The sequence below is a fragment of the Pleurodeles waltl genome, chromosome 1_1 (genome assembly GCF_031143425.1).
Source record: "Pleurodeles waltl isolate 20211129_DDA chromosome 1_1, aPleWal1.hap1.20221129, whole genome shotgun sequence".
NCBI classification, from domain to species: domain Eukaryota; kingdom Metazoa; phylum Chordata; class Amphibia; order Caudata; family Salamandridae; genus Pleurodeles; species Pleurodeles waltl.
In genome coordinates, this window is record NC_090436.1 from 520,329,030 (window position 1) to 520,350,627 (window position 21,598).

Sequence of the window (21,598 nt, forward strand, 5' to 3'; positions counted from 1 at the left end):
TTATTAATAATTACTTCAATAACTTCTCACCATATGCCCGTACAAACCCAGAAGCCTGCACTTAATATAAAGCATAAAAAATAATAAGTATTACACAATTTGTATCATTAATAATCAATTAAATAATTGACAGATTAATAATTATTTATCAATTATTTATTACTCAACTGACTTCCCACCCACTGCCCCTACCAAACCAGCAACCTACACCTAATATATAACAACAAAATGTATATCACAATTTACATAATTAATAATCAATTAAACATAAACTGATAATGTATAGTTAAATAATGATTACTTAATTAGCTTCCCACCATACAGCCCTACAAACCCAGCAGCCTGCATCTAATATATAATTACAAAATATAACTATTACACAATTTACATAATTATTAATCGATTAAATAATTACAAATAATGTAATGATTAATTGTTAATTATTACTTAATTAACTTCCTATCTTATACCCCTACACACCCAGCAATCTGCACCTAATATATGACTAAAAATATATTTAGTACACAATTTACATAATTATTAAACAATTAAAAATAATGAATGAATTGCTAATTAATTATTATTTGATTACCTTCCCACCCTATGCCCCTACAAACCCAGCAACCTGCACCTAATATATAAGTTGAAAAATAAAATTATTACACAATTTCCATAACTGAAAGCCTAGCAACCCATAACAACACTATAAATTACTATTCACAATTAAATTAAAACTTATAAATCACTTAAAATTGCAAACTATATTTAAAAATATTATTACCAATTATACAAACAATAATAACAAAATTATTATATGAACTAAAACACATAAAGATAATTAAAAAATGATATTTTGACAACAATATTATTGAAAACAATATTACCAACAAAGATATTCCTGAAGATGATACTACTTCCATAAAAAAAGAAAAAAAAGAAAAAGAATCGATATTCTTGACAAAGATATTTTTGTATCACAACATTTGTTTCTGACATTTCTGCAACTCAATATTTAAAACTCAATATTTTGTCTAACTACACCTCGGATTACATGAAATAACACCAAATATATTTGCAAGTGAGTCAAGTGACTGCACCACAACTCCCAACGATGACTCATAATTGCCTAAAAGACTGACAAGTGTGCCACCTCACTGTAAGATCTTTGGGCTTCCTAGAGAAAAAAGAGCCACCACACGAAAAGCACGATGGAGAAGTTTATGTAGCCTGTGAAGGCTGTGAAAAATCATTCACATCTAGCTACTCAAATAACAGCAGCAGGTCAGGCTAGAGAGTACAGCTATGGGCTGCATGCCGACGGCAGAGTGTTGTTTTGCACTGTGTGCAATGTGGCGGTGGACCATGTCCGAAAGCACACAGCGGATATGCATATGCAATCCGAAAAACAATTGAAGCGCAGATGATTCAGATCCTCACTCTTCGCCGACTGTGAACTCGCTTTTCACAAATTGTACAGCTGCCAGTGCCTCAAACTAGGAGATAAAAAGTAAGTGGGTCAATGTCTGCATAGCACTGAGCATTCCACAGAGCAAAACTGACCACTCTGTATTGCACATGTTTATTCATGAGTGAGCACGGAATGGTGGAGCGATACCTGGAAGTCGTCCGCCCAAAGAATATAGCCTCTTAGGGACATATGTAAGCGCTAAGGATGAACTGAAAAAAACAATTGGAAGATCAGAAGATCAGTGTTATATTTGACGAAACACCTGATGTCAAAGGACGATGAGTGTTGTATGTTTTATTGCAGTGGTCTCTTCACAATGTGACTGTCAAATCCACACCCACCTAGCAGATACAGTGTTCTTCTCATAGGAAAACCACAAGACCATAGTGCAGGCAGTTGTGAGAGTCCCCGCAGATTATAATATAGCCTTTCAGAAGTTAATTTCTTTTAATACAAAAAATGCGGCATACCTCCTCAAGGCATGCAACACTGTGTTGAGAAATATATACACAACCCCAAAACATATCACCTGTTTGGCACACATCATGAACCTTGTTGGGGAGTCATTCCAGAAGCCTTTTGTGGAGCTAAATTTGTTCCTGCTGTACTTCTCAAGAGTCTTCTACATGGCTGGTAGCAGAAAGCAAATGTACCTGAAACACCTTGCAGAGAACCATAGGATGAAACCACTGATGGCACCTGAACCTTGCAGTACCCAATGGAATTCTTGGTTTGCTACTGACCAATACCACTGCAAGCACTTTGATTCATATGCTGCATTTTTTGAGTCGTCTGAGATGCAACTCAGCAAGTCTCCCCTAGATTCCCTCAAAAATCTACAGAGGATTCTTGACAGCGACAACAATAACAGTAATAAAGGTCAGCTGGATGCTGTGGCAGACAAATGGCAAAACATTTTACGTCTGATGGACTTGTTGCACAGTCAAACACCAGTGACAATGAAGGTGCATGATTAGCTAGAGGACATCCACTTCCTCCACAGGAACCTCACAAACAATTCAGTCCTCACTCTGGAGTCACTGCAAACATTCCAAAAGACTACTGCAGGGGGCTACATTGACTCTGCCACAGAAAAACAGGAGAAAACCCCAGCTTAATGAAGCATTTAAAAATGCCCTTGAAAGGGTGGACAAGTACATGGAAGAAGCCCACCCCAGCACTGGATTCCTAAAACAAGAACGTCTTCTCAGTTCTGCACAACTCTGCATCCTACCTAAGGGCAAGAGTGCATATTCACCATCCCTGGTTTGAGCAAAGTTCCTGATCAGGAGCTTTGCTCTACTTTGAACATGTAGGCCCAGAATTATACAGGCATCAGTTTCAGGGTTGATCGACACCAACCTCTTTTGGCGTCGGATGGCTAACCGCATTTCAGTCTTTTCATAGCTGGCAGCTATGTACAAGGACTATGTGACCAGTTTTGCAGATGCTGAGAGGAGCAACAGCATTTTAAAAAATATTATGTTAGCCAGAAGTGGGTCCCTCTCAGAACAATCTATCCGGGCATTATTGTTTTCACATTATAATCAGCAGCAGGATGTCAGGCTAGATTTGGGCTGCTCAGAAGAATTTCAAATATGTGGACAAGTTTAAAACCTAAAGAAACAAGCACACAGGTTCCATGGGTCTTATTCATTAATAGATATATGTCATATATGTAGACCTTAATCAAAAACAAATTGTTTCAATTGTTAATGAACAGAATACACAAAGGCCTTCTCATTGGAAAGAATTACAATTCTATTCCCCATAAAGTCACAATTCCCTAAGTGATGACAGCACGGTGCTCAAGGTGAAAGTAATGTTAAAATAAATAATACATGATACATAAATTATATACACCTAGCATCATAAATACTATACAAAATGCCTTAGTGTAAACTTTCATGTTCTAATATACCTTACAAAAATAATATCTCTGCATTTGGTGCTGAAAGATTTGCAAAATAAACTGCAGCAAAAATGCCACAAATATTCCATATTCGTGCCACAAACTTTCCATATTTGTGCCACAAAACATGTTAATCTATGCCCCAATATCCTGCGGGGTCTGGTTAATGTGACTGACTGCATGGTCTCTTCTCTTCATGTGAAAACTGTGATCGATGTCAGTGCGTCTGTACGTCATGCTGTACTTTGTAAGTGATATCTTCAGAAGTGGCAGAAACTCTGTTTATTCTCCACAGCAAGACGACTTAGCAAAGAACAAAAGTGTTCATACATCACTACCATCATAAGAGAGCTCCAGAGTCACACATGCAAAAGACAATAGTATCTACCTCTCAAAATAATGAAAACAGTGGAGGCCTCACAAATAGCACTGTGATTTTTTTAATACCACACTGCCACAGAGGAACATGAGCTAAAGCTTCTCAAGTTATTGAGCAAGAGAATAAAACAACCTAAACACCAAACACGTGGCCAAACTGGCCAGCATCACACCAACTACCAAGCTGATAACACCAAGACAGCTACAGTAGTTTTGCACAAACACTCATCCTTCAGCAAGAAAGGACATGCAGTAAAAGACTAAACTTGGAACCAAAGGTCCAAAATACAAGCACATGCACAATAACGAATGTAACCCAACCAGTGTGAACCACCTAACACTGGTGAAAGGACCCAAAGTAAATTGTTGGTAAAACGCAAAAGACCCCTATCCTAGAGGTAGTTTGAACCACAACAAAGGTCCTGTGGTAAGCAAAAGGCTGCTACATTTTACCTGGCCATTTGAATTCCATGCTGTTTACGTTTCAGTCATATTGTCACTTTAACGTCATATTTTGTGTAGCTATGTAGGCCCTCATTACGAGGCTGGTGGTCATGAGACTGCCAGCCTCGCCGTGGCAGTCCTTCCTCTGTGGAACCGGCGGTAAGGACCGCCACATTAAGAGTTGTGGGGCTTTGCAGATGCCAAGTATTCACAACTCCACCTGGCCCGCCGATGCGGTCGCACGGCTGCGGTCGGCAGTGAGCACCTCCAACCCGGTGGCAGGTCTCAGCCTGCCGTCCGGATTACGAGGCAGCAAACCGCCAAGGCTTTCCATGGCGGACACCCCACCACGAAAACCCTGGTGGTCACTCACCCGGTGACAGGAATCTCCATTGCAGTCACCGGCACACACATGCATACATGTCCCCACACATGCAAGTCCACACACTCACAACACCCCCACCCCTTCACGCACGTATAAATTCTCATACACACCGATTCAGCATTCGCATACGTGCACTCAGACACCCCCACTCTCTCGCATTCATCCACATAGACACCCCCCATACACATGCACATACATGCACACACCCATTTACATTCACTTGCATACACGCATGCATTCACCACCCTCCTACCCTCTCCCTAGACACGCACACACGCACCCAAACACACAGACACCCTCCACACCCCCCACACCCATTTCGGACACCCACTTACTTTCTCCATCGAGGAGGTCGTCCGGGAGTGAATGGGTCCTGTTGGTCTTCCATCTCCAGCCCCACCATGCCAGCAGGACTCCGCCAAGGTGTATTATGGCTTGTAATAAGTCCTGCTGACATGGAGGTGCCAGCGATGGAACCGCTTCTGCACCGCCTATCGCCAGGACTTTCCACCACAAGTATGGCGGACGGCTGCCAGCAGTTGTAGTATGGCGGTCTGCAGACCACCAGCACAGGCGGTCTAGTGGCAGGTTTGGCTCTGGTGGTCAGGCAAATTGACTGCCAAAGTCAAAATGAGGGCCATAGTGTTCATTCACATTCATAGTGCATCTTTTGTTTACATCCCTAGTCCTTCTGTTCATTGTCTGCCCATTTAGGAAAATATTCACTAGAATTAACTTAAATTGACCGCAATAATATGTGGGAGGCAGCAGTCAAACTAATACAGTGGTACCTCGCAGGATTTAAGCATGGCTGTTTGTTGGCACCACTTTTTGTTAATTGACAGAGTTCTGATTTGCACGAAAACTTTATGAAAGCTAAAGCTCCAATCCTAAAAATAAGAACACATGGCTTTTCCCACAGTCTATTACGCAGTTAATTTCAAGTCACATGCCTTTGGGGCTAAAATGCTTGTTAAATGAATTGGTGCAATGCTGTAACTTAAACTCTTTCAATGTGGATGGGAATAAAAACAAGATCATGCATTTTACAATACGAAAATCCAGTGCAATGTGGGGAAGAATTGCTGAACACTGTGCCCGAGTATAATTACCTAGAGATCATAACAGATGTTTATTGAAATGGTCACCACCAATACAAGCTACGGGAGCAATGACGTAATTGGTCATGTGGGACTCCTGACATTCAATCTCCAATTGGAGAACAATTGTTAAAACCTCTATTGGTGTTGTACAGTGTAAAGCTCATCCCTAATGTATCTCATGCCTCCTCAGTCTGAACCCAAGCTTAGTTTGACAGACTTGGGGGGGTTGTGCTCAGAAGGGATATGGGTTTGCCACATCTATACTGGTCTAATCAATTAGGCTGGAATGGGGTCTGTGTTCTCCTAAGACCTAAGAAATTCTTACGTTTTTCATAAATCAGTTTATTTTCTGCCCTAAATAAAAAAGGTCAAGAGTAACAACTTCTTTTAAATAATAAGCCCTTAATCTGAATCATTTTCCACAAATATCAATAAATTGGTTTGAGGAATTCGGAATAGGTGACCTAGAAAATGATTGTGCAATACTATACTCTTCCTGCAAGGGGCCGAATGGGAAAACGCTTTTATGCTCTGCCCAAACCCAAGATTCTGGCTACAAGAAATCTAAAAAATACTACGAATGGATGACATGATTTGTATGGAAGAAAGTGTCAAGAAATGTTGTTTGTTCCCTTCAAACCAGGCTTAAGAAGACTGCTCATGTTGTTTTGCTGTAATCAGTTATACCCATTGGCTATTGTAGGGTCTTTGCACAGAATATTAGCTTCTCAATACAGGTGGGGGACCGCATCGATACCCACAAACAAAACAGTTCTCACTGGTTCCCCCTCTATGATCCACTGTTTGGAGCAACATACTTTATATTCACAGTAAACAAAGCAGACTGAAACCTTCCTGCGATAGAGAATATAACAATTCTCAGGCCGTATTTATTCACAACCATATAAACACGACATAAAAAACATCATCATATGTACAGTATTTCTTTTCATCTTTAAATTTCCATAATTATTTACAATATGCATCTGAAATAGTTTATATTCTTTAAAAAGGAGTCATGGTTGTCCACCCACCAGGCACCTGTGGCATCGTCTGTAAACTGGGGGCCGTGTTCCCCCAAAAACCAATTACGCTTCACAAGGCGAGACTCACCTGCCCCCTCAAGATAGAGGGGGCACGGGCCAGCATGAAAACTGTCCCCCAATCCAACCATGCCAGAGCCAACCCTAAGCAAGGGATCCCCCCTGGCACCCAATGGGAATGATACTGGGCAACCGGGCCATACCTTGGTCCCCTGGCGCAGTCTCATCCCCCCAAATTAAAAATTCCAGGGCCATGTAATGGAGTACCGTGGGGGGAGCTATGGACATTCGCGGTAGCGGTCGTCCCGAGCCCCTTTCCTAAACCCACAGCACCGCCACCCTGGTAACTAACTCGGGCTGCCCCTGCTACATACCTGGGAGCCCCCACCACACCCCCTTCAGCCAATCGGCTCACCCCTCTGGGTGAGCGCGATTTTCAAATATTTTCGCGGCAGCCACAGTTGGGCTGCCGGCCGAAACCGGTCCGATCCGGCCCTCACCTGTATTGGGGGCGCGCTATGCTGTGGTGCGCGCCCCCTGCCCAGTGGTGCAGGTTTTGCCATGCCCGTGGAAAGAGTCTGGAGCATGTCATTTTGGAATGTTCAGCCTCTAAAAATTAAATGATGGAATTCATTTCGGGGTATAGTAATGAAGTGTGGAACCATGATCGATCTTACATGTTTGAAATGTATTTTAAGGTGCAGAAAACAAGTCTTAATTGGTAGTTTGACAACATTTTCCGTGTTTTTTTTTATTTAAAAAAAGATAGATATGTTTTGTTAAAATGCTTCTGAGGTGCCAAAAAAAAGTTTCATTAAAAAACAGTAAAAAGTAAGGTTCCATTGTACACTGTGCACAGTTCTGTAGATTTTTGTACAAATATTCGGCAATAGTAACTGTCAATCATTATAAGGCATTGACTCTAGTTGGTGTTAAGTCAAACAAGGGTGTGGTATGGTTTTGGGGCCAATTCATAAAAATATATATGAGTAGAGGAAGTGGTATTACAGGAGTATTTTTGCCAATTGCCCTACACGTCCAGCTTCCTATTAATGACAGTGCAAAGGCTATGTGTACTAACTGTATATGAACAATCCTATCATATTCCCTTATAAGATGTTGCTCACCACTTCACAGAGGCATGCACGAGCATGTAAATGGGTGCTACAGAAGGACAGCTTTTATGCATCTCAAAATGACTTTCTGGATAGGCCCCCTTATGTCCTACTTAATTTCATGCTTGCAGCAGCAGAGACGATAAAAGGACAGCAGCACCCTTGCATGCAGGTGCTTGCAGACGGATGTGAGCCCTGTTTTCACAATGTGCCCAGCTTCTCATTGGAGCTGTCTGCAATGCGTGTAGTTTGCCACATTTTAATATTTGTGTGGCGTTCTACTCAATGCCTGAAGTGGAACTATAGAAGTCACTTGCAGTGCCAGAGTAATTGTTGGCTGCTGAGAAGTGCCTGCACTCCCCCTTAGTACTGTGCCCCTTCTGAAATGTTCTGGACCCCTCCCTTTGAAATGGTAGAAGCAGGGGAGTAGTATGCTCAGTATGATCGTAGGGGGGGTGTGCTTCAGATTTCCCAACAATGACGCTGGGAAATTTTCTTAAAACACGTTATATGGGAAGCAGGAAATAGAGGATGGCTTAAGAGGAGTGCGGATTGTTGGGGTACTTAAAACGCAATATTTTTTAAACTAATCAGCATTTTAAGTCCTTCAATACATAAAGCGAGATAGAAAGAGGGCCTAATAACAAGTCTGGCAGTCACTAGACTGCCAGACTCATGGTGGCGGTCTGGACTGCCGCTACATTACAGCCCAACCACCAGGGTACCGCCGTCTCTGCCGGGATCAGTGATTCTAACGGCCTGATGGTGGGTGCAGGTTGCAATCAGCCAGGGTGGCGCTGCATGCAGCATCAACCTGCTAATTACAACCTGGTTCTCTGCCAGCCTTTTCATGGCGGTTTCACAGCTATGAAAAGGATGGTGGGGAACAGGTGCAGGGAACCACAGGAAGGCCCCTGCACTGCCCATGCCTGTGGCAAGGGTATTCAAGGTGTCCCCCTGTCCAGCACCTCGTAATGCTGTGCAGACAGTGCGCATTACCAGGGTGCTGGTGCACCCTACGAGCAGCAGCATTGCCGCCGGCTCGATTGTGAGCTGGCCACACATCTGCCTCCACATTCCCACTGGGCTGATGGACAGAACCCTAGTTTTCTGCCCATCAGCCCAACAGGAAAGTCATAATAGGTCCTGCAAGAAGGTCGCCACTACAGTGGCAGCCACCCTGTTGGGAGTTTGGCAGATGTGTGTTCCCGTCCGCCAAACTCGTAAGTATGCCCAGTGTGTGTGCCAGTGTGGACACGTAAAAATCCCAGGTGAAATCCGACAAACACTTCACATTAACCACCTGAAAACACATGTACCTAACTATTTTTTACAGAATACATTTTAGGAGGGAGTAAGACCCTAAACATCCCCCCTGGAGGTACGCCCCTGGGTACAAGTGCAGTTAGTCAGAGTGCTGTGCTTGGTTTAATTTCCTGTGGTTTGTAGCAGATGTCTGGGGGAGGGCGTGGCTGCTTGCAATGCCGGGAAGGGTGCTGGACCCTCATACGGCAGATGGGGACACATCTATGAGAAAAATTTACTCTCTCGGCCATGTCTGATACAGGCCACGTCTGATACAGACTCTTGCGACGGGTGTACCTATCACAGAGATTAGCACATGCCCCACATATGAATTTTATAAATCTCACTGTAAAGGGCAAAATAACTTCAATTCTTTTCACACATCAAATGTGTTCAAACCACCTTTTCGATTAAAGGAGAGCTCGGAAAATGCAGTATTTCTGAAGCTCTGTGCGATCACTGCATTCGGGCCTGTAGGCATTGTAAGATAAACCAATGCTAAATTCAACAAATGTTTGCCTTTGGAATGTGGAGACGTGTTTTTTTTCTCCTCTAGTCCTATCAGGTCTGTCACAACTGTGATAAAAGTAAGACTACGCCATAGTTTGTAAGTAAAGTTACTAAAAGTGTGGTTATATATATTTTGAATTTAAAGACGCAAACCCTCACTGATTAGGTATCATTAACCACAAATCGTAAATGCGCGATTGCTCCGAAAAGGCAAATTAACAGCTCCCATTGTTAAAAAAAAAACAAAAGGTGCATGTAGTGACCAGAGCAGTTTTGCGTCAGCACTAATGTCAGAAGCCCCCCTTCTTTACACTGTGTGTGCACTCCGGAGTTGTCGGAGTCCACCACATAAAAGTACTGTGATCCACCGAAGTCGTACACCTGTAGGCGCAGGCCTGCGTTATTACTTGTCTCTATATAAACATGTGCACCTGTACATATATATATGCGCATAACACCTACATGTATAGGTATATCGGTCTGCACCTACATTTGTATACCCTTTAAAGATATCTAAATCGCATATATACGAAGCTGTGCATCAGAAAGTGTGTATATGTGAGGCAGAATTGAGAACATGTATGGGTGGATGGATAACCTGTGTGTGCATGTGTGAGTGAAAAAGAGCCTCCTATTTAATTTCTGTCCATGTCAGTATGTCTGTTTTAATAAACGTGTGGCTTTGCATATTTATTTATATAGTGACTGCATATAGAAATGTAGCTGTACATAAAAACGCATATATAGATATCTACTATTGTCGAATTAAAGGGGACAGAACAGACGAGGTAAATTAACTGTTGTATTCAGTGCTTTAAATGGAAAAATAGAAGTGCAGGTACTCTGTAATAGAGTACCTGCTTGTTTCTGAGAAGTGCCGGTACTCTCCAATTAAAAGTATTGCGTTTTTCTTGAGATATGCCGGTACTCTCCCTCTCAAAATAAAAAAGTGCCGGTACTCAGTACCGGAGAGTACCGGCCCATTTAAAGCACTGGTTGTATTAAATCACCCTGCAGTAAGATATCGCAGTGGGAGATTAAATAAAATGACAAAACGACTAAAGTTTTCACACAAAAAATATAATGCTGAGTCTGACGCAGCAGAGAAGCGAGCGTCCTTTCAGACTGTGTTCACACCAGCTTGATCTCTGAACCGAGAACAGGCTTCCATTCACGCAGCTGGATTGGAAACACCTCAGGTGTTGGTAGCGAAATGCACTTTTCGCGCACCTGTCTGCTGCGAATCCCGAGGGTCGAACGTGGGGGGCTGAAGGGGAGGGGGTACCGAGAAGCCTGCCTCTGATCCACCGAGCAGGAGTGAAGGCCTCACCACTCGTTGAAGCAGTGAGCGCATTCTGCGCAGAGCGCCACCAGGGCCCGCTGCTCTCAGGCAAGAGTCGATCTGACGTGGTTCCCTGCGGAAATGTGTCAGTCCTTTTAGCATAAATAATTCCAGAACTTTTCAAACCAAGCATTGCGAAGCCGTGAGAGAAACGTGTTGTGTTCATGTATGCCAGGAACAGAGAAGAATACGGTGTGTCTGTGTGCCTGTGCTCGCTCACATGTGGCCTGTGCGACACGTGACTGTGATGGCGCAGTGTGACAATGAGATGGCTGTGTGCGACGTGTGTTTAAATGATACATGTCCATTGAGAGTCTGTAACAGTTTGGGCGTGGCAGTGTCCTTCTACACAGAATGTTATTTCTGGCTGTGTGAGAGATTATATATGTGTCCACGGTCTGTGTGAGAGTCTGTGTGGCGTGAGAGAGATTTACGTGCCTATGTGGAAGAGAAGTAGGGAGTGTATATGAGCAGGATAAAGTGTGCGCACGTGTGTGCGAGATAAATGCGCCAGAGGGAGAATCCTCGTGTGCGTAAGTTTTCTTCCGCCTTTTCTGTTATTGTGGAAACTTCTGATTAAACAAGTGCCTTGCATATCTGAGCTAAGTGGAATTGTTATGTAAAAAAAAAAAACGTTTAATCCCGAAGTATCCAGCATTGTAAATGCACGCGCGCCTGTGATACGCTGCAAGGCACGTACCACCTTGCAGGGGTGCGATGGTCTCCATCTCTTATCGCCTAGCAGGGCAGTTGTGTGGGGCGTCGGTTACCCGCACAAGAGATGACATTCTTCGGTATCCTTTGAACCCGGGGTGACCCACCCCGGCAGCACAGACGTCCTCTTGGAGAGGGGCTGTTTGCCAAGTTTGGAAAGGCACACATTGGTCTGCAGAGGACGCATTCCGCGCACCACTGGGAAGGTTAGCCGTGTTGGCCTAAGCACCAAGGACTTCTTTTTAAGTGTTAATAGATTTATGGTCTTTCAACGCCCATCCAGGGTAATTAGCGCAAATGTTCTAACTGGGAGATAGGTTTGTGAGCAATAAAGCAATTACCCATCGATGGGGTTGACACAACCCCTAACTAAACTCCAACCAGCAGCTAATTGCAAAGGCCTATTGACTGCAATTAGCCCTGCTAAACTCTTACACCCAACTAGCTGGTTTTGTGCTGATTTATACATTTCCATTTGAATAAAATGTGGTTAACAAATGTTGGCGCTCCTTTCAAACACATTGGAGGCGACAAGGACTTGCCCCCGCTGCTTGCTAAAAACAAATAAGCAAACTTCCAAACAGCGATGCGAATGGAGACTCTATTCTTGCTGCAAACGGCAGCAGGCATCTCTCGCTTGCTTTCCGCACCCGCGGATTGTGTCAATATAAAAAAACGCAATTTACAAGCAGGCAAAGTCTGTGTTTCAAAACCAACAAAGCGCTTCGACGCCTCGGCAGGATAGTAAGCCCGGTATAAATGCACATACGGTACTACCACTGTAGGAGCATAAGCTGAGTCCGGTGACAGGATTTCTCATGGGGTAAGGGGCTTCGAGGACCACTTCTTCCACATTCACTGTACATCCGAGCTCTAGTGAAGCGCTTGAGTCTGATGGCGGAAGTAAACATTGGCTCTCCTAAGTCCTGTCCGCGCCCAGCTACAACTTGTAGGGTTAAAGCCGAAAACTCAATAAAGCCACGCACAAAAGACACGATACCTCTTGGAGTCCTACGTTCGATCTTTGGGGTGACTTCTATTACCAATGATCTGTCGCTTTCTGGAATTAATCCTCATATAAACTCTTCATAAGCACACTAAATACTGCCTTTTGAGAGTTCCTGTGCCTGCGGAGTAATGTGCAATACACCGAAGCCGCGCGGTTTAGGAGTTGAGAGTGTGTGATACGTGGTAACCCTCATATGGTGAAATGTGGCACAGAGAGCCCTCGGTGTGGTGAGGAGACGTAAAGAAAACAAATCATTGCGTGCGGTGCAGAGTGTGTAAGAGAGCCCTGCGTGTGAAAAGCAGTAGTGAAGTGTATGAAAGAGACGTAGAAAGCCGTGTGTGTGCCGAGGAGTGCTTTACAAATTCTTGCGTATGTGCAGAGTGTGTACGAGAAGCCTGTGTGTGGTAAAACATAGGGAAGAATGTCTGAGTGGGATAAGGAGACGTAACAAGTGCCCGCGTAGCGAATAGTACTAAATACTTTTCTTGTGTGGTGCAATGTGAAAGCACTACGCGTGAAAAATTGTAGTGAAGAGTGTATTAAAGAGACGTAAAAAGCCGCGCGTGTGACGAGGAGTGCTATAGAGAATCCTGCGTGTGGTGCAGTGTGTCCGGGAGTCCCGAGTGTGGTAAATGTAGGGGAGAGGATCAGAAGTGTGGTAACCAGACCTGACCTAAGAGCCACGCGTGTTTCGAGGACTGCTAAAAACAAAATTCGGTGGGATACACACTGCGTAAGAGGTCTACGTGTAGAAAAGAGTACTGGCGAATTTATTAAAGACTTAAGAGCCACGCGTGTGACGACGAACACTAAAGAAATACTCCCATGGGGTGGACGATGTGGAGAGAGGAATGCGTGTTTCAGGAAGTTACGAAGAGAGCGCGGAGTATGGTAAAGTGTTTTAAAGAGTCTTGAGCGTGAGTAGAGTGCTAAAGAAAGTCTTGAGTGGGGTGAGGCGAGAGGACCTGAGTCTGTTTAAGAGCAGGAAAGAGTCCGTGGGAAGGTTGCCCATGCGTGTTGTGGCGGTGGTGGTAACATAATCCTGCCTGTGGTAATATCGTGAATATGGTAACAAGTAACTAAGAGAGCCCTGCAAGAAGTGAGGCGAAGGAAGCGGTCTTGCTTGGGGAAAGAAAGCACTGCGGTGGTAAGAACCGTGGTTGTGGTAAGACAACAACTGACCTAAAAGGGTTCTGTCTGTGATGCGCGATAAACAGCCTGGAATGTGGTAAAGACAAGTACAGAGCCCTTCTTGTGGTAAAGAGCCCTGTGTGTGTGGTAACGAGAGCCAGGCCTGTGGCAATGAAAGGAAGAATACCAGCAGTGATTGTGGTAAAAGGCGGGAGTTCTGAGTCTGGTGCAGTGAGAGGGAAACTAGGAATACGTGTCTGTGTGTAGTGGGCGAAGATGGGAATGGCGCAATGTGTGAGGTAAGCAGAGGATACTTGGGGTAAAGAAGGCAACGTGTCCTGCAAGTGGTAAAGAGAGACAAGTCTGTGGTAAAGCAGGGCAAAGCGCTCTGCCAGCGGTAAAAATAGGGCACGCATGTGGTAAGGCAGGTAAAGGCCCTGCGTGTGGTACCTGTGGTAATGGACAACCAGCCCTGAGTGTGGTAAAGAGAATCGGTTTGTGGTAAAGAAGGTAAAGACCCTGTGAGTGGTAACGAGAGACATGCCTGTGGTACACAAGGTAAAGACCCTGTGAGTGATAAGGAGAGACGCGCCAGTGGCCAGGAAAGGTATAGGGAGCCCTGTGCAGTCACACAAAGCACAGCGCCCTGGGTGCTGTAAAGAGAGCCGTGGGAGGAGGTGCGGTATGGGAGTTAAAAGTTACAGTCAGCGCGGTGTTTGGCAAAAAAAGGGCACAGAGCCCTGTGAGCGGTGAAGTCGGGCAAGCATAGGGAGCTCTGTGTGGTAAAATCCGGGGCATGGCCACAATTGGCGCATCAGTTGCCGTGCACCGGGGCCCCGAGAGTTGAGGGGCTCATTGAGCCTTGATAATTGTTATATTTGCTATCCCAACAATAGTGAACTGGACCATTTTCCTAGCTTGCATCAGGGTTCGTGGCATTTTTGTTACAGTACTAGCTAAAGTAGGTACTCTGAGAGATAATGAAATATATAGTGAACCAAGTGTGTAGTAAAGAAAGGTACAGAAGCAGGTGAGTGGCAAAGGAGGCCTGTGTGTGGTAATATATATATATATATATATATATATATATATATATATATATATATATATATATATATATATATATGGTGAGTCTATTGTGTGGTAAACGAAAAGCTGCTGTGTGAGGTAAAGAGCGCCATGAGTGTAGTAAATGAGGGTGAAGTAAATGTGTGTGTGCTGAGGGAATTTTTGAGAGGTAATACATTATATAGCGAGGCCCTGTTTGGTGAATGGGGGTACCGAGCCCTGTGAGCGGTAAAGTAAGGCCCGTGGAGGTGAAGAGGGACGGCGTGTTTCCAGGGCTGTGCAAGTGACTGGAAAGCTCGCGTTAAGAAGAGGTTTGCCGCCCCAGCACACCACAAAGCTCACCTCATTTAGCCGGGGTCGGGCTAGGGCTCCATGCGGCTCCCCTCTGACAGGGACAGGCTAGGCGGAGCTCCTCTCAGATGGCGAAGGTAGCAGCTCGACTGGGACAAAACGTGCGTTCAGGGGAGAAACGTGTAGCCCTGACAACAAACTAATAACTGAAAGGAATTTAGAGCTAACGCGGGGTGGCCGCAGGAACACACGTGCAGCTCATGGGGGTGGGACTCCGCAAACAGCAATGAGGAGTTTGTCAGGGCGCAAAATAAAGAGGTAATGCAACTTTCTTCAACAGGCTTCAGAGGCCACAAAACAAGAGAGTACATCCTAACCTTAACTCCACGTTCGACCGTCCTGCGACGGCCTGAGGTAAAATGCACGCCTCGACGCAGGGCTCCGGAGTGGAGCTTTCGGGGAGTACAAGGGAAGCTTTGTGCGGGGTCTACAGAAGCAGCACGTCGGCTTCCAGAGCCCGGCTCTGAACGCTGCTGTGTCTGATGTCTTCATAACAACCCAGGGGTGCCCTCGATGAACCGGTGCCCAGTCAAACTGCACACAAACACGTGATACTATATAGAGAGCACTGAGGTGGCCTCAGTGCTCACTGAGTGTGCGCAGGAAAATAAAAAGAGGGGCAGTACATGGGTATTGTGCGGGGAACTAATGTGCGTGGGACTGGGGCTGCATTCCAGTCCGAGTACAAACTGGACACTTACTGAGTCTAATATGTATTCACTGGCTATGTGTATACATATTATATATGTGCACATCTTCCACGTGCATAAGACAGGCGTAGAAATGTATGGGAAAATTAATAAAACACACGCAAAAAAGCAGATAAAAGTGTGTGTGCGTGTGTGCACTGTAGCCACTCAATGAATACATGTGTGGAAGTAGATGTAGTATGAGTTTCCAGGATCATGACTTGTAAGAATAGATAGATACAGAGAGAGATAGATAGATAGATAGATAGATAGATAGATAGATAGATAGATAGATAGATAGATAGATAGATAGATAGATAGCATTTGAAATAACTTTATTAACAAATGTACGTTTACACTTGTATTAATATAGAACACAAGTATAACTCACTATTATTATCATAGTACAGTCTAACTGTATCTGCAATTTATAATCATTTTACACACAAGGCCTATTTAATGATAATGAGACTTCTTTTCATTGCACAGAAATAACCTGTGGTGTTTTAGTAATGGAATCTATCTAGATGTATGCAGATAGACTGACAGACTGACCGACAGATAGATGTACGAGCTCTATTTCAGGTGTGGTCATATGCTGTTTTCTTCCCGACAGTCTCTCTCTCTATTCTCACCCTTTAGGCCTTTAGATGTTGTCTATTGAAAGTTGTTGATCCAAAGAGGAAATGGGAGCAGATAAAAGGAGACTTAAAGTGGACTCCTTGTCCCTGTCACACTAACCTGGGTCCCAAAATAGCCAGGGGTCATCCTGCACAAAGCCCTCTCCCTTTCAGAGGAGAGGACTGAGGGACAGTGATGTGCGACCCAACACTAGGCGACCTCAGTAGTTTCAGGCGGCATCAGTGTCCACTCTGACTGACACGGGCGTGAACCAGAGATATCCACGCTATACCCGCGAGGACTGCACGGCCTGCCTTTAGTCATATAACCCTTACTGGAAGCACCCAGCCTGCTATTGTGACGGCTCTCCCTTCAGGCGTGCTCAGGAAAATGTTAAAGGTCTCGCCACCGCTAGCATCTGTTCTTTATCTGCCTTTCTCATGAAACTTTGGGGCACAAAGTGGATTGTGTGCATTTGCGCATTTTTAAATAATCTAGCGCATTTAAATGCTCTGTGGGTACCCAGGCCTACCCACGTATGAAGCCATAATGCATGAACGAAGAGTGCTTGGCGGGTGAGTGCAAGCAGGCCGTGCCGCCCTTGTGGTGCACGGCGGATAGGGCGGTGGAAGCAGCGCGAGCAGCGGCGGCGTCACTCCGGTAAACACTGGAACCCGGAGCGTCAGCTGCACCGCGCGCCCCAGGAACGGCGTTTCTCCTCCGCTTCCGGCAGCGCGGCCTCTCTGGAGCGAGAGCCGGAAGTACTTGTTTGGCCTGGGGGTCAGCAGTGTGTTGGGAACAGGTCACGAGGGTCATAGTGGGGGTTCTGTGGAGGGGCACCGCACATTCCTGCGAGGCTCTTCCTAGCAGTCAGGAGACGCAGCTCTCACTGATCCGCGGGTCTCTTCTGTGTGAGGTGGTGACTCGGCCGGGCCCGAGCTGGAAGCGTGGCTCCCCTGGCCCGCATGCTTCAGAGCTGTAACATGCACAGCCCTTTCCCCAGAACCACTATCTTTGACAACTCGAAGGCCTCGGAAGCTGCTGTTGCCCCTATGTTTTATGTGCCTCTGACATGTTCCAAACATGCCACACGCATGTGCATTCTGCTCTCACAGTGAGCGTGAGCACAGCTCGGCCTTGAAACTGGGATAAGCTCACGGAGGTGCAGAGGCGAGCACCTGTCAGTGAGAACCCCCACCCCACCTCTGCTGGTGTGTCCTTTCCGCTGTTGTCACTCGATCTCACGAATGTTCAGTACGCGACCCCGGCCCGTTCTATGCTTTAAACAAACACTCTTCACCTATATCAGATTGTGTGGTACTTTTAACGAGTGAAGTTTATTCCAGAAACCTCGCCGGGCTGGAACCTGGCAGACTGTGGTTGGTGGACGGTCGGGTGTTTTTTTTAAGTGCGACACACGTTCCAGAAATGCACGTAGAAAGCGCTTGAGTATGCTCTGTGGAGAGTGCGGGATACACTGCATGCTACATGAATTCCAACACAAGTCCCCACCACGACAGAGCACGCTGGTGCATTTAGGGTTTATAGAGGAATGTCGCTGGAGGGCCCTCGTGCACACATCCATGCCGGAAGTGGGCACAGAAAACACTCTTGCAATAATATATACGCATGGCATTCCACGGTAGTACAATTAGCAGTAAGGAAATACACGTCTAAAACACAGAAGTGTGTGTTTTTCAGGCACTGACTTGCGCTTAGTAGAAGACCTTTATGCTTGCATGTTGGATTAAAAGTCCATTGTATGTAACTAACTGTGGATGCAATATTATGGTCCCGCTTCACAAACATTAAATCGGCGTGGTATCACGTCAAATCAATATAAAGGCATTCGCAGGTAATAGTGCATAGCGTTAATTGATAACATACCCAAAATACAAGTGTGAAGATATAACCGTGCTCACCGCATGGTACAACCCTGGGCTGTAAAACTTCACTTGCCTAAAAATTGCGCACATTTATACTTGTCACTTGCATGACAGAACATTTACAGAAAGGACTGAGGGGACGCAAGATCTGTTTTTAAAGGGTTGGGTAGTTACTGAAATTCATGTAAAAATGCACTTCTCGCGCGAATGTGAATTAGTATTATATTATTGGCACCCCCTCTTCAATAAACAGAGCCAATGGGCCCACTAGAAAGGAACTCTAGGCAGGCTTGGTTTTCAGGCAACGGTAGTGTGTTAAGAACGGTCTCTTGTCAAACTGTGAGCCATGCAATGCTCAGCCGTTGCTAGAGTTTTCTTGGCCGTGCTTTTCGGACGTTCCCAGGGGCACAACTCTTCGGAACGGACTTGTACAGTGTAATAATGCAAACATGCCATCATGGCTCGTGTGTATCTTATCCTATTGTCCAAGTTATTACTGCTGTATCCCTTCTCACAAAGCTCTCATCCCGCAATATACAGAGATTCTATGGAGCATAAACTTCTGTTCGGCATTTCCCCGAAAGAATTCCCATTTTTTCTCAGAAGGAGGGGTTATACGAAATGGCAGGAGACGTCTCACGGCTCTTCTTGGGCAATAATGCTCCCGCCCCCACCCCCGGCTGTTTGTTTACTCTGTTGACCGAATCACACATATGAATAGGCAGGTATCGATCTGTTCAGTGGGTGTGCAAAAGCAAACCGTGCGGTCTATGCTGTCTGGTAATATATTTATGTTTAATGATCGGGGACCAGAGCACGTGAGTCTTCAAAGTTGGCACATATATTTTAATGCCAAACTCACACCTGTTTTACACATATTCTGTAACTTTTTATCAGTCTGCCTATCTGCCCATCCACCTACATACTTAGCTTTGCCCGGACAATGTGTATATGGTAGCTTCTGTGTTAGATAGATAGATAGATAGATAGATAGATAGATAGATAGATAGATAGAAAGATGGGCATGTATATAATGTATGCAGATATGAATACCACTACACGCAAAGACATAGATAGATAGATAGATAGATAGATAGATAGATAGATAGATAGAAGGGACAGACAACGGATCAACACTAAGAAATGATTCCATGATAGCAGGTATCACGGTTTGCAACATTTGAATAAAAGGTGGAAGGAAGAAGGTGGGACAGTCCCTCAAGTCCAGGCTCTAGTACCGTCTGTTCGAATCGATCGTTGTCTAGGCTGCCTCGAGGACAAAAAGTTGACCTCAACGTCCCGGTTTGTGCCACGGCATGCAGAAGCTACACTGAAATAGGAAATACGGCGCAGAAACCCCGTGAAGAAGAAAGGGGTAGATCCTCAACTAGGGAGGGAAGTGGGGCTTGCCCGGAGAAGGAGGAGGTTCTTGTCTGCGGAGAGTGGTAGGTATGTGCTTGGGGGATGAAACAGGTACTTGGGTAGAGAAAGAGGCGGGCACTTGGACGTCGAGTGAGGTAGGTACTTGCCTGGTTAGTGAGGTAGGTACTTGCCTGTCGCGTGCTGGCTGCTTTTCCTGGGCAGTGTGACCACATGTGACAACTCCACCGGAGGCACCGGACACGGGGAGCTCCTCGTCCGTCCATTTTCTGCACTCCTTCCTCTGTCTTCTGTAGGAGGGGGAGGGGTCCTGCGCTGTCCTCCTGCCTCGCTCTGCCTCTTTCACTCCGCGTCCCCTTCCAGGCTCTGGAGGGAAATCTGGCTGATGGGCAGACAGAGCACCCCCATTGTCCGCTATAATCTTGTTCGTTTCACCTTTTCACTGACCAAGAGACAGAGGGGAGAGAGCTGTGTGGGGAGAGGGGCACTGAGGGGACCGCTGCACAGCCAACAACATCCTCCCTGTCAGCGCGTAGACAATAGCAGCGCTGAGCTGGGGGCTTCTGATTGGCAGCCCCTCCATTATGCTGTAAAGAAAATAAACCCGTTTTTTGTATTTTCTTCTCGAGTACGTCACTCACAAGACCCTTTATTCCTCTCTAATAAAATTCACCAGGGATGAATATACATTCATTAAACATGCACATATTCCTAGTAATCACGGGAAATACGCATTACACGAAAAAAGCTTTGGCACAGCAGTTTAGCTGGGTGAAACTTTGCTGGCCGAGTGCTGTTGGACGAGAGCACCACAAATCTCAAAGAAGAAAGAGAGCTCCGTGTCAGGCCAAGAGCGAGACAGGGGACCTTGTAGAGAGTGTGCACCGTCAACCTATACATTTAAGCAGGGGTGCATACAAGGAAGTGGTCTGTGCCTTTAAGGACCGTATAAGGGGAAGATTTTGCAGAAGCTTGAGGGATAATTGTCTTTGCTGATTCATTTACACCAGAGAAAGAGAGCTTAAGGTTGGAGAGGAACTGTAGTGACAAGTGGATGGTGTGTGTGCATCAGTGTCTGCTGCTCAGTGGGGAAGGGGACATGAGGGTCTCCCAGCGCAGTTCCTCTGCAGCCTGCCATCTCTCACTGTCCGCTAGGTGGCAGCCGGAACCAGCTGTTTCGAAACTGAGAGACAGCAGAGCCTGAAGAGGACTCCTTTGCCGGGACTCTCACTTACAAGCATTGATCTTCCCTGACAACAAAACGAGAACTTACTTTTGTTGTATTAATAATTATCGAAGCATCGCCGCTGTTTGAGCAGCCTGGAAAACACGGCGTAGAAGTGGGGGAGAGAGACTTTCCGGCATGAAGAAATGCCAGAGCTTACTATACGCGCTCTTTATCCCACGGCTCCCCCGGGGTGATTTGTCATAATTAAAAAACACACACCAGAAATATACGTGCACGCGTACAATAAAGGCAAGCAGAGATCAAAGCGCAAGATGAATACGCACCGATGTATTTGTCGTGGGCGTGGAAAACAAAGCTGGCCTTAATTGCAATAAAGCACCCACCCCAACAAAATCGCAGAAGCAGGCATGTGGGAAATAATGGTGAAGTTTTCCGAAGAAAGAAAGCACAGCCCTCTTCATTATCAGTGCCGTTCCCCTCTCACAGGGCTCCGCGTGTGCCACCGTTATTCCTCTCTCTATATATATTTAGCACAGATGCACGACCGCTGGAGCA

At 45.4% G+C, this 21,598-nt stretch overlaps 1 long non-coding RNA gene across 2 annotated transcripts in view; it reads right to left on the reverse strand.

Annotated features, from left to right (window-relative positions):
• LOC138282579 (uncharacterized) overlaps positions 1-20,393 on the reverse strand; it is a 78,838-nt gene extending 58,445 nt beyond the window's left edge. Inside the window, exon 1 of one of the 2 annotated variants that reach the window (XR_011200973.1) lies at positions 20,028-20,393. This is a non-coding gene — a long non-coding RNA (uncharacterized lncRNA). Of the gene's footprint in view, positions 1-15,269; positions 15,361-20,027 lie in introns of those variants that run through there. The other variant, XR_011200975.1, reaches the window with a different exon arrangement.
• Between the last annotated feature and the right edge of the window lie 1,205 nt (positions 20,394-21,598).